This window comes from Achroia grisella, unplaced genomic scaffold, assembly GCF_030625045.1.
Source record: "Achroia grisella isolate CSIRO2021 unplaced genomic scaffold, CSIRO_AGI_Agris_v1 utg660, whole genome shotgun sequence".
NCBI classification, from domain to species: Eukaryota; Metazoa; Arthropoda; class Insecta; order Lepidoptera; family Pyralidae; genus Achroia; species Achroia grisella.
This window is the reverse complement of record NW_026712984.1, coordinates 5,521,089-5,534,444: the sequence shown is the minus strand read 5'-3', so window position 1 is coordinate 5,534,444 and position 13,356 is coordinate 5,521,089. Positions and strand designations below refer to the sequence as shown.

Sequence of the window (13,356 nt, the reverse complement as noted above, 5' to 3'; positions counted from 1 at the left end):
TAAAACAGATTAATATAGAAATTATATTCTTTAAATATATAAATTACTGGTCACGTTGTTTGTCCGCGATGGACCCCTAAACTAGTGAACCAATGTGTGCGATTTGATCCAACTTAAAGGATAGCTTACATCTCAATTTATAGTCGCAATATTATTTTATTGCAAATTATTTTTATATATATAAAGAAACTGTTAGCCACAGCAACGCGTGGTCGGGTCTGCTAGTATATATGTATGGGAGAATCCTGTCGGTTGACCCTTTAAATCATGATTAAAACCTGGCAAATTAGTCACGTAGGACGAAAAATGTCATTGGGTGTTTCATCTTACTCAATGGACATGTCTCGCCCACGCAAACCACGGGTACTTTGTAACTAAACAAATTAACTCTAATAACATGGTAGTGTTGTTGATTGTTGCCAATTAACAGACAATTCCACTAAACACCGTTTGTAATACTTAATACACAGCATTCAATGGGATTGTTTATTTCCAGCGTTGTATTTACATTATTTTACCACGACACTTCAAAGTGGTAATTTTGTCATGCGATCCCTGTAAAAGAACTTACCTGTGGTAGTGACTAGTTTGCAACACTTGCATTTTCATTCTACGGCCTCTTGTACCTTAAATAAAGCTTTATCCACCCTTTTTACCTTGACAATGATTCAAATCAAGAGCATTGTGTTTTACCACGACACCTCAAATTGGTATTTTTGTCTTTGGATCCGTTAGTTGGTACCTACTAGTGACTAGTTTGCAACACTTCCAAAACCTTGTTATAGGCTCTTGTACCTTAAACAAAGGTTGACGGTTTTACCTTGACAGTTATCAAAATTAGTTATTTTGGTGTTCAATATAACCTTCCTTTAAATCAGAACACAGTTAGCTAGACAGAGCAGTTAACTTACTATAAGTTATTGATAACTAGCTTGTCCGCGCAACTTCTTCTGCATCACAAATACTTGACATTTTTCATTATATTTCGCCCAATTTACAAATTGTCTATTTAAATAGTATTATTCCGATGTATAAAGCAAAGCATTCCTCCATCTATACTTATAAACTTTTGCGTTTATAATATTAGTAAAAAGTTAGAACATTTTTTCCGAACTATTCTAATACCGTTGGTATTAGTTAGCCTTTACAGCTTCAACGAACAATAGGCGACGAGTGCAAATGGCACACCAAACCCGCGAAAGGACTTATGGAGCAGCTGAAAGCCTACTCCTGCATGACAGATACGACTAGTGTGAACCGCCAAGAGTTCCAACATCCACTCAGGTCGTAATTTAGATCGCCGTTTGATATGAATCGTTCCGATGGATAATAGAGCAAAGTGATGTACTACCGTTTTATCGAGGACTAATAGAAGGGGTATTTGTGTCTTAAAATTTATATAATTTTAAATTTCTTGTTAATTACCCGTTAGAAACAGTGGTGGTGAAAGCGACACTGAAATCTGAATGGCGCTCTAGTCGCTTGGTTAGTCTATCCCAATCTCGGACTGCGTCCTGTATAAATGACGCACTGAATAAATTTAGTTATCCGACTATTGACAATAGTGAGCCTTTAGTACCGAACCTAACACAAAAAGATAGTGGTTATGTTAGGACATCGTCGGCTCGCCGGACTGGAGTCCGCGAGCAATGCTGCGGAGCGCGGTTCGAGGGGGTGCGAGCCGACCAGCCCTCACTTCTGATCTCGCCATCGAATACTACACGCGCGCTCAATATCCTATTATTCTCTGCATTTTTTATATTTACATTATTGTACGAAATTACAGTCCATAATCACCTTTATTTAAAAGTCCTTAGTGTAGGACCCTACAGTTATGATTTGCCAACGGATTCAATTTCGAAAACAGTCTATGAAAAACCGAATTACGAAGCTAACTCACGAACATGTCATCGTACAATGGAACACATTAAACGTGATTTTCACAGTGTAAAACTATCTGGAAGAAAAGCGCATCATAACCATATTATGTCACATGCTAAATATCATGAAAATTCACAAAACTTTGACCTTTTTTTTCGGACTACTCTAATGCTTTTGGCCACAGCTGGCCTTTACAGCTTCTCCGGACGATAGAGGGCGACTGCAGATGGCACTCCAAATCCGCGAAAGGATTTACGGAGCGGCTAAAGGCCAACTCCCGCCTGACGGATACGACTTTAGTCTGAGGGCACCACTAGGGGTTCGAACCTCGGCTCAGGTCGTCATAACATCGGTCCCCGTTTGAATTGAACGGGGAATTGATCGGAGGGGTCAGAATACATTGTCAACGGGCAAATTATGTTACACAAAACTCACAAAGTTATGAGCACCTGCATGAAGTCGGGACGACTAGTGTAGAAAAACAAGTTAAGTCTTTAGCGGTGACATGCGCAAACGCATCAATCCGCTTAATGTTAGAATAATTGTTAGGGTAAATTGTCGTCAGCTTTAATAACGTATAACTTCGTATTTAATAGTTATATGTAACTAGCGTACACTATCAGGTTTACTTGGATGTTATTTAATCTATATATTTATTTATTTATTTATTTTTAAGGATTACCAACATAAGATACAGCAATAGAAAAATTGTTATCATTCTATACAATTCTAATGTTCTTAAACTAACTGTTCTCATAATTATAGGTAACCACAGCATGCTTTAAGTTACAAGATTATGTCACTACTATTACAATGTCAATAAAATTAATTAATAAATTAAATTTAAATTAAATTTAAACTTGAATGCTCCTAACAATAATACAATAAAACATATGTGACAAGGAACGTCAACTTTTGAGCTTAGTTATGAACTCGGAGTGATTGTCAAAAAGAAATATAAATTACTTTCACAGGTTTCAATCACTAATTAGTTTAAGTTTTTATGCATGTAATATTGAGACTTGTCACTTCGTTAAAAGTTCATTTTAAATACGTCCAAGGCTTAGATAACACTGTCACTAAGAATTTAGACTACTTTCTATAATTTTGACTAGTTGTAATTGGTCTTGACGATGTATATTTTTTTTAAAAAGCAAAAACATACGGAGCTAATGTTTACTGTGATAGCAGCGCCATCTGGACTCCAATTTTATTTATATATATCTATACATATAAATAAAATTGGAGTGTCTGTTTGTAATATTGAAATAACCGTTTTTTACTACACGCATATGAATATAAATACGATACATACGCGAAAATAATATTTTTTACAATTTTTGTCTCTGTTCGTTCTGGCTAATCTCTGAAATGGCGGAACTTTTTTTTGGCAGTTAGCTGATGTAATGAGGAGTAACTTAGGCTACTTTAATTTTAGAAAAATATAGTTAAATTCCACGCGGACGAAGTCGCGGGAACAGTTAGTAGTATTATACATATACAATCATCAACATAAATGTTTTTTTTGCGAATATCCTACAATTCATGTCCCTGACAGGTCTAGGTAGCGAACTCTGAAAAAGGCCGAGCACATAGATCTATGTAGGTCGCAATGCTACAGATCCAAGGACAATAGCCTAAACAACGCAATAAAAAAATACTGTATTTATTTATTTACTAGCTGTACCCGTGACTCCGTCCGCGTGGAATTTATCTTTAATTTTCTAAAATAAAAGATTTTAAAATAAAAATAGCCTAAGTAACTCTTTATTACATCAGCTACCTGCCAATAAATGTCCCGTCAAAATCGACCCAGCCATTTCAGAGATTAGCCGGAACAAACAGACAGACTGATAGACAAAAATAATAATCATTTTTTTTGGTGTATGTACTTATTTATATTTATACGCATGTAAAAACCGGTTATTTCAATATTACAAACAGACACTCCAATTTTATTTATATGTATAGATGAATAGATTTAAACTTTATTGACCCATAAATTATGCTACATAAGGCGTACTTAACGCTATATATAGGCATTCTCATAAGTCAACCTTCGGAAAGAGCAGAAATACTTGATGGTGACTTAACATTGATTATCTTATATATAAAATTCTCGTGTCACTATGATAGTTACCGCACTCCTCTGAAATGGCTTGACCGATTTTTATGAAGTTTTATATGAATATTAAGTAGGTCTGAGAATCGGTTACTATCTTATTTTTCATACCCCTAAGTGATAAGGGTTGTGTCCACCCCTAACATGATTTTTTTGTTTTTTGGGCAATTTTTTTAATTTATATTTTTTTTGTAAATTAAAAAGTACATACAACCTTATCTTTTCACCCTTCTATCACCAACCCCTATTTTTTTATAGCGTTATTAATTTATATGACAAAACAACGTTTGCCGGGACAGCTAGTATTATATAAATTCGATCCGTGCTCATTATAATCAAAATAAAAAACATCATCATCAGTTTGTTTTTCTCTTCTTCTCTATAATATAACACATATAAACCTTCCTCTTGATTCACTCTATCTATTAAAAAAACAGCTTCAAAATCCGTTGCGTAGTTTTAAAGATTTAAGCATACATAGGGACAGACAGCGACAGCGACTTTGTTTTATATGTAATGAAGGAAAGAAAGAAGTTAAATACTTTCTTTTGTAGAACGCGATAATTTCAGAAACCACTTATGTGAATTGAATAATTCTGTAGCGTTGGATATACTTATCCTCTATATACTTATACTTATCCTATTCGTCGTAGCCTATAGGCTATATCACATCACGTTACGACGAATAGGAGCGGAGCTGTAATGAAAAATATTGCAAAATTGTCTTGTGTGACGTAGACAAAGTTACACGAGGGTTAGCTAGCTTTTTTTTATCTATAGTATAAAGTTGAAGAGTTTGTTTGCTAGAACTGGCTAATCTGAGAAAGTTCATCATCTGCTTCTTCCTTATCCCATTTATTTGGGGTCGGCGTAATATGTTTTTCTCTTCCATTCATCTCTGTTCGCAGTCATTCCGTTATTTACTCCCTTTCTCACCATATCATCTTTCACACAGTCCATCCATCTCTTTTTCGGTCTTCCTCTACCCTTATAACCATCCACATTCATATGTAACACCGTCCTTAGGATATGATCTTCATTCCTACGCATTACATGCCCATACCACGATAGACGATTACTCTTTAACTTCTCTGACATCGGTGCCACTTTCATACTTCCTCTGATGTATTCATTCTTTATCTTGTCTATCCTCGTCACACCACACATCCATCTCAACATTCGCATTTCAGTTGCATGCAGTCGTCTCTCATCCGTCGCCTTTATGGGCCAGCACTCTGATCCATACAAAATGGCAGGCCGGATCATGGTCTTGTAAATTTTGCCCTTAAGTTTAAGGGGAACTCGTGAGTCGCACGTCGTCGCCGTAACCTGCCGCCACTTCATCCAACCTGAGTTAATCCTGTGCTTTATGGTTCGGTCTAATTCGCCATTGCTTTGGAGGAGTGAACCTAAATACCGGAAATCGGAGCAGATCGGTAATGGAACTCCATTTAGTGATATGGCTGCAGAGCCAGAAAGACCGCCAAAGTCGCAAAACATGTATTCCGTTTTGGAATTACTTATCTTTAAGCCACCACTTTCCAGCTTTTGCTGCCATATCGCCAATCTACTCTGTATCTCAGCTCCCTCCTCTCCAACGAGCACAATGTCATCTGCAAATAGCATGCACCAGGGTGCCTCTTCTTGTATCTCCGACGTCAAGGCATCCATTATCAACAAAAAGAGGTACGGGCTTAAAGCTGACCCCTGATGCAAGCCTACAGCCACACTGAACTCGCTGGTATTTCCCGCGGCCGACCGAACGTATGTACGAGGTTGACTGTACATAGCACGAATCAACTCCACATACTTCACTGGCACTCCTCTATCTTTCAGGGCCCACCACAAAACCGGTCTGGGTACTTTATCGTACGCCTTTTCCAGGTCCACAAACACCATGTGCAAGTTCTTGTGAGCACGTCTGAGAAAGTTATGGTTCGAATTTAATAATTTTTAGAGATCTGAATAGCCCATTTATCGAGGATGGTTACAAGCTATGTAGAATAGGAGCGAAGCATAAATGACAAATATTGCAATATTGTCTTGTGTGACGTAGACAAAGTTACACGAGGGTTAGCTAGCTTTTTTTTATCTATAGTATAATGTTGAAGAGTTTGTTTGCTAGAACTGGCTAATCTGAGAAAGTTATGGTTCGAATTTCATAATTTTTAGATATCTGAATAGCCCATTTATCGAGGAAGGTTACAGGCTATGTAGAATAGGAGCGAAGCATAAATGACAAATATCGTAATATTGTCTTGTGTGACGCAGACATAGTTGCGCAATTTGCTAGTTATATTATAGATCACAAAGATCAATTCAATCAAAATCGTAATTATTCAAAATCGTTATGACAACTTGATTGGTATTTGCAATTGATGAGTTACCTCGTCAGTCTATATGTTGATGATGGATTCTAACGCGGCACCGTCCATACCTACCACACACAAACACGCATATAATTATACTACTCGTAGCTGTACCCGCGACTTCGTCCGCGTGTAATTTAACATTATTTTTCTAAAATAAAAGTACCTTAAGTTACTCCTTATTACATCAGCTACCTGCCAATAAAAGTCCCGTTAAAATCGGTCCATTCATTTCAGAGATTACCCGGAACAAACAGACCGACAGACAGACAGACAAAAATTGTAAAAAACTGTTATTTCAATATTACAAACAGACACTCCAATTTTATTTATATGTATAGATGAGAAAAAATATTATTGTGAAACTTTATTCAAAGTTAAAGAACCCAAAACAATGATCTTTAGAATTTTTGTCTGTTTGAACGCGCTAATCTCAGAAACGACTAAGATAGCTAGGATATGCTTTATTTGATTGATATCAAAATTTGTAAAAAATGTTATTTTGTTGTATATACCGTATTTATATTCATATGCACGTAGTAAAAAACGGTTATTTCAATATTACAAACAGACACTCCAATTTTCTTTATATGTATAGATGTATAGATTAATACGTGAATGTACATAGGTATAAAAGTAACTACTCTAAACGTACAGGTAAATGCATAATAATAATAATATTAATTTTATTTGCCAAATGTAAGTAAATAATAAGATCTTAACAAGACATATTTAATATTTGTAGTTTCTTCTACTAAATCGTACACAAAGATTACAAACCTTAAATCAACCTTCCGTACGGTTATTTATTATTTAGATACTAAAGTCACTTCAATGTGAATGTAACTTCACAAGCATAGATAAATATGGGATTAAAAGTTTGCATCGTAAAGAAACCTTAGAAATAGTAATAGATCGTCAATAACTATTCCTAAGTTTTTTATCATGCAACCTTGCCACCAGGAAGCGTTTATTATTTAGTACCAGGGGCGACGTGATCATCCGTAGTTCCCAGGAGGGGGTGAAAGGGGTTAGTAATATGGACTCTACTAGCAATGAAGCATGTCAGGTTGACATCCACGCGGTGCAACCTGGAAACCATCGTGGTAAATTCTTGGTGAATTTGTCACGATGGGTAAACTGATCTGACCTCATGTTCATCTTAGCATCATCCACTGGTGCCTAAATCAGCGTAAACCGTTAGCGCAGCAGGGTGCAACATTACATTATTATAAAAAAAAAACACAATACCGGCCGTATTGTGTTTGCGGTGACCCACCGGTGGGCATGCGGTTTTTAATGTTAAGCGCACGACGGCGCCTAATCGCGATTGTGAGGAACACCGATTTTAGTGGGTTTTTTTTTACGGTACGTTGCAATAAGATCATCAGTCCACATTACTGATAATCCCCTTTCCGTTCCGGTTTTAGTGGGTTTTTTTTTTTTTTTTATGTGGATGATAATGGAATGGTGCGCCCGCCCGCGCTAACGGTTTACGCTGGCGGGGCACCAGTGGAGGATGATAAGTTGAGCATGAGGTCAGGTCAGTTAGGCCATCGTGACAAATTCACCAGGAATTTAACACGATGGTTTCCAGGGGGAACCGCGTGGAGGTCGACCTGACATGGTACATTGCTAGCAATGGGGTTATCAATCCACATTACTAACAATCCCCTTCCCCCCGGTTTTAGTGGGTTACAATCTCGCAGTATCCGTTCGAATTCCCTCATTAAGGGAGGCGGTCCTGTATCAACATTTCCCCTCGTTAAAAAATGGAGCGACGCTATGTCCGTGGAGCTATACTTGTGTGTAGGCAACCGTTGCCATTGACCATCAGGAGGGCCGTCAACTTATTCGGTAATTTAGTTAATTATAAAAAACCTTCGCTTGGATGCTCAATATTTTATGAGTTTTGTATGTATCTTAAAACAATATCGTAAAAACAACCTTTGTCTCTTATAAATAAGGTACATTTCAAAAAGGGAAGATTTTTTTAAATCCTTTTGGTTTTTCTCCATTAAAAACAAACAAGCAATGAAATTTTTCCTTATAATCAAGTCTTGGCTTCATGGCATGTAAGTCATATAAAACCTATATCTATATATATAAATAAAATTGGAGTGTCTGTTTGTAATATTGAAATAACAGTTTTTTACTACATGCATATGAATATAAATACGGTACAGCAAAATATTTTTTTTTCCCCAATTTTGTGTCTGTTTCGGATAATCACTGAAATGACTGGACCGATTTTGACGGGACTTTCTTTGGCATGTAGCTGATGTACTAAGGAGTAACTTAGGCTACTTTTATTAAAAAAAATAAAGTAATATTTCACGCGGACGAAGTCGAGTGCCCGCGACTGCGTCCTAGCTAGCTAGTGTATTATATATTCGCAAATAAATCGCAAACCATTAATTTGCTTTGTTTACGATTCAGCTTTATGCCTTATCAGATAGGCAACTACTGGCCAGTGGTACATGAGTCCGCGCGTCGGCCGCGCACCACGCGCCGTGCGAAATTCTCTGTCCGAATATTCAAATATAGAATTGCGCGATTAACTTCTTAAATTAAGGAAAGTGAACGAAAAAGTTTTTATGCAAAAGTTTTGTTGATCCTGGAAAAATATTATTTGTTTATTGCTATGTAAGTTTGTGATACCTTCTGATTTTGATGACTGGATTTTTTTAATTACATTATTTGATGGTTTCCTATAAGGTGAGATTAAAAAAAAACTTATCAAATTATAATAACAACCTACCTAACCTACCATTCGTTTTTTGGTTTGATCTCAATCAACGAAGTCTTTAACAGATATGAACGGTAGAAATAGGGACTATAAGCTGTCAACAGTATATACACTCGCGAGCAACCAAATCGACTCAAGCACTACGTCTGCATGCAAACATTGTTTATTACAATAAAAGTAATTTGTTTACATAATTTAATTGTACAATTCAGAACCTAAAATTAAAAAGCCATAAAAATATAAAATAATAACTAAAATATATTATTAAAAGGAGTCCCTTTAGGTAGTAGTTCCGAAGATACTGACAGCGTTTCCTCTTTGAATTGCTAGACTAATTCTTTGTCCGAGGTAGCTGCCAGCTCATCGGTCTTCTGTGATGTCGACTAACCTTTTTAAGTGAAAGTAACATTTTAATAAAAATGATGTGTCATTTGAAAATGCTTGAAACTTCAGGTTTTATAAGATGTTTAGTTTTCTAAGTGGTCTCGAACAGCGCGGTTTTAGAGGAGCTTCCTCCCGCGTACACTTTGGTTGTGGAATGAACTTCCTGCCGAGGTTTTCTCACGAGACTACAGCATGGGGTTCTTCAAGAGTTAAGGTTTCTTAAGGGTCGCCAACGCGCACGTGACACCCCTGGTGTTTCAGGCGTCCATAGGCTACGGTAATCATTTACCATCAGATGGGCCGTATGCTTGTTTACCACCATAGTAGTATAAAAAAAAAGATATCATTATTAATGTCCCTGAATACTTTTTTTTTATTATTGATGTACTTGTAAGCGGAAAAACAATGACTATTTTATTAAAAATTAAAATAGTAATCTAATATATAAAATTCTCGTGTCACAATGTTAGTTACCGTACTCCTCCGAAACGGCTTGACCGATGTTTATGAAATTTTATATGCATATTCAATAGGTCTGAGAATCGGTTACTATCTATTTTTCATACCCCTAAGTGATAAGGGTTGTCCACCCCTAATATAATTTTTTTATTTTTGGGCAAAATTTTTTATTTATATTTTTTTATTGTGTTTTTAGAATATAGATACAACCCTAAATTTTCATCCTTCTAGCATGAACCCCAATTTTTTAAATGCGGTTTTAATTTATATGGCAATAGAACGTTTGCGGGGTCAGCTAGTTGTTGTATATTTCCCAAAAGCGAAGCGAAGAAGTCAAAACAGATATAAAAAATAATATATAGTAGAATTTATAAAAATAATGGTGGACAAGCTGCCAGCAATAATATTAATAAGTCATCATCATCATCATCATCTGCTTCATCCTTATCCCATTTATTTGGGGTCGGCGTAATATGTTTTTCGTTTCCATTCATCCCTGTTCGCAGTCATCGCGTTATTTACTTCCTTTCTTACCATATCATCTTTCACACAGTCCATCCATCTCTTTTTTGGCCTTCCTCTGCCCTTATAACCATCCACATTCATTTGTAACATCTTTCTTAAAATATTATCCTCGTTCCTACGCATTACATGTCCATACCATGATAGACGATAGATAGTTAATAAGTGACTTTTTAAATTGAAATATGAAAAAAGTAAAGTAGTAGTACTGAAAGCCAGTAATGATTGAATTTATATTACTTAACTAACTGTTCCCTCGACTTCGTTCGCCTGGAATTTAACATTAGTTGACTAAAATAAGGGATTTTTTAAAAATAAAAGTAACCTGAGTTAGTACATCAGCTACCTGCCAAAAAAAGTCCCGTCAAAATCGGTCCCGTCATTTCAGAGATTAGCCGGAACAAACAGGCCGACAGACAGACAGACAAAAATTGTAAAAAACTGTTATTTCAATATTACAAACAGACACTCCAATTTTATTTATATGTATAGATGAGAAAAAATATTATTGTGAAACTTTATTCAAAGTTAAAGAACCCAAAACAATGATCTTTAGAATTTTTGTCTGTTTGAACGCGCTAATCTCAGAAACGACTAAGATAGCTAGGATATGCTTTATTTGATTTGTAAACTAAACACATACCTATACATACATACAACACGACCGACGGCTTGACAGATTTTTGTCTGTCTGTCTGTCTGTTTGTACCGGCTAATCTCTGAAATGGCTCGACCAATTTTAACGGGACTTTTATTGGCAGGTAGCTGATGTAATAAGGAGTAACTTAGGCTACTTGTATTTTAGAAAATGAAAGTTAAATTCTACTTGGCAAATCGGAATATTTCTCGCGACCCCTCTGGGGGGCATCTCACCACTGCTATAGTGTATATAGTATAATGGTATACTCTGGCAGGGCATTAGTGGTTGATGACAAGATGACTTATTGACATTACAGTTAGTGGCAAATTCAGATATGTCGAGGTATACGATGGTTTCCAGGGCCAACCGCTTGGAGTTCAACCTGACCTGGTATATAGAATTGCAACGGGTTTATTACTGACTGGGGTTGACGACTTCGGTGGTCTAGTGGTTTAGCGGTATGTTAAACCACTAGCCTTATTTCCGATGGTCGCAGGTTCGATTCCTCGCACGGCATAAACATTTGTATTCTCATGATTATGATTGTTTGTGTCGGTCTGGGTGTTTTTTATGTATAATATGTATCTATTTACAAAAAAAAATATCTATGTATTTGTATTAGTTATCTACTACACATAACACAAGTTTAAGCTAGCTTAACTTAGGTCTAGATGGCGCTGTGTGAATTGTCCTGAGATAATCTCATGATTACGTTGTACAGTCCGGTCTACGCATTTATATTTTTTGGCTTGCCACGATCTACTGAACTGACACTCGCGATCGACCTGTTGGCCATCCCAGATCTATACTGATACATGGGTAAGGTATGAAAACGATTTTGAAAATTCTATATATTTTCTATAAAAATTAAAATTATTCTTTAATAGCAACTATCGCAACAGCGGCTTTGTGTGCTGGTGCGTTGTCTTGGTGAAACAGCACTCCAGCCTGCAGTTTGCCCTGTCTGTTTTCCTTGATGGCATCCCGCAATCTTCTTATTTGGTTTGCGTAGTAAGAGCTCGTAATAGTGGCTCCCTTTCTTAAAATATTCCACCATAATTACCGTTCAGCATCCCAAAAAACGGACGCCGACTATTGAACCGATTGAAAATTTTGATTTGCAATTTGATCCAACTTTAAAGAAAATATTGCGACTATAAATTGATATGTAAGCCACATCTCAATTTATAGTCAATATTTTTTTACCTTAGGCACAGCCACGCGTGGCCGGGATCTGCTATTCTTATATATAAAATTCTCGTGTCACAATGTTAGTAACCATACTCCTCTGAAACGACTTGACCGATGTTTATGAAATTTTATATGCATATTCAGTAGGTCTGAGAATCAGCTTACTATCTATTTTTCATACCCTAAGTGATAAGGGTTGTCCGCCCCTAATATTATTTTTTTATTTTTAGAGCAAATTTTTTTATTTTTATTTTTATTATGTGTCATTAAAAATACATACAACCGTAAATTTTCATGCTTCTATCACCAACCCCTATTTTTTTATAGCGTTATTAATTTATATGGCAAAACAACGTTTGTCGGGACAGCTAGCTATATATAAGGCTATAATTAAATTTGAATAATATATTTAAATCAAATATACCATATACAGAGGATAGGCTTCCAGGAGGGTGTCACATAGTCGTGGTCAAGTCAAGAACTTATAATTTAATTTTGATAACAATAGAAACAAGTAAAAAGTAGGTATTTTATTAATGTACCCAAGTACTGTACTTAAAAATTGTACTTACCGATCTGTTGTCTGATCTGTATCTAGGTTCTCTCCTCCAAAGTAATGGTGAATTAGATAGGACCATAAAGCACAGAATTAACGCAGGATGGATGAAATGGCGGCAGGTTACGGCAACGACTTGTGACTCGCGTGTTCCCCTTAAGCTTAAGAGAAAAATTTACAAGACCATGATCCGGCCTGCATGGGTTCAGGGCGGAGGGTCATGACCCCTATGACCCCCCATCTCGGATCCGTCGTTGATAGGCTTACGTCTCAATTTATAATCGCAATATTATTTTAGCTTAGGAACAGCAACACGTGCCGGATCTACTAATAATATATATAAATGTATAAATAAATTTGAATACACTGTATAAATTAAACATGCCATATACATACAATAGTATTACAATGAAATCAAAACAGCAGCTAGAAGGATTAATAGCAATCCTCTACCCCTCTCCCTCCTAGGATTGCCAGTAGATA

The 13,356-nt window shown here is 36.3% G+C and overlaps 1 protein-coding gene across 2 annotated transcripts in view; it reads left to right on the top strand.

The window, feature by feature from the left end:
• Positions 1-13,356, top strand: part of LOC131849602 (uncharacterized) — a 71,088-nt gene that overhangs the window by 37,422 nt on the left and 20,310 nt on the right. The gene's annotated exons all lie outside the window — the stretch shown is intronic.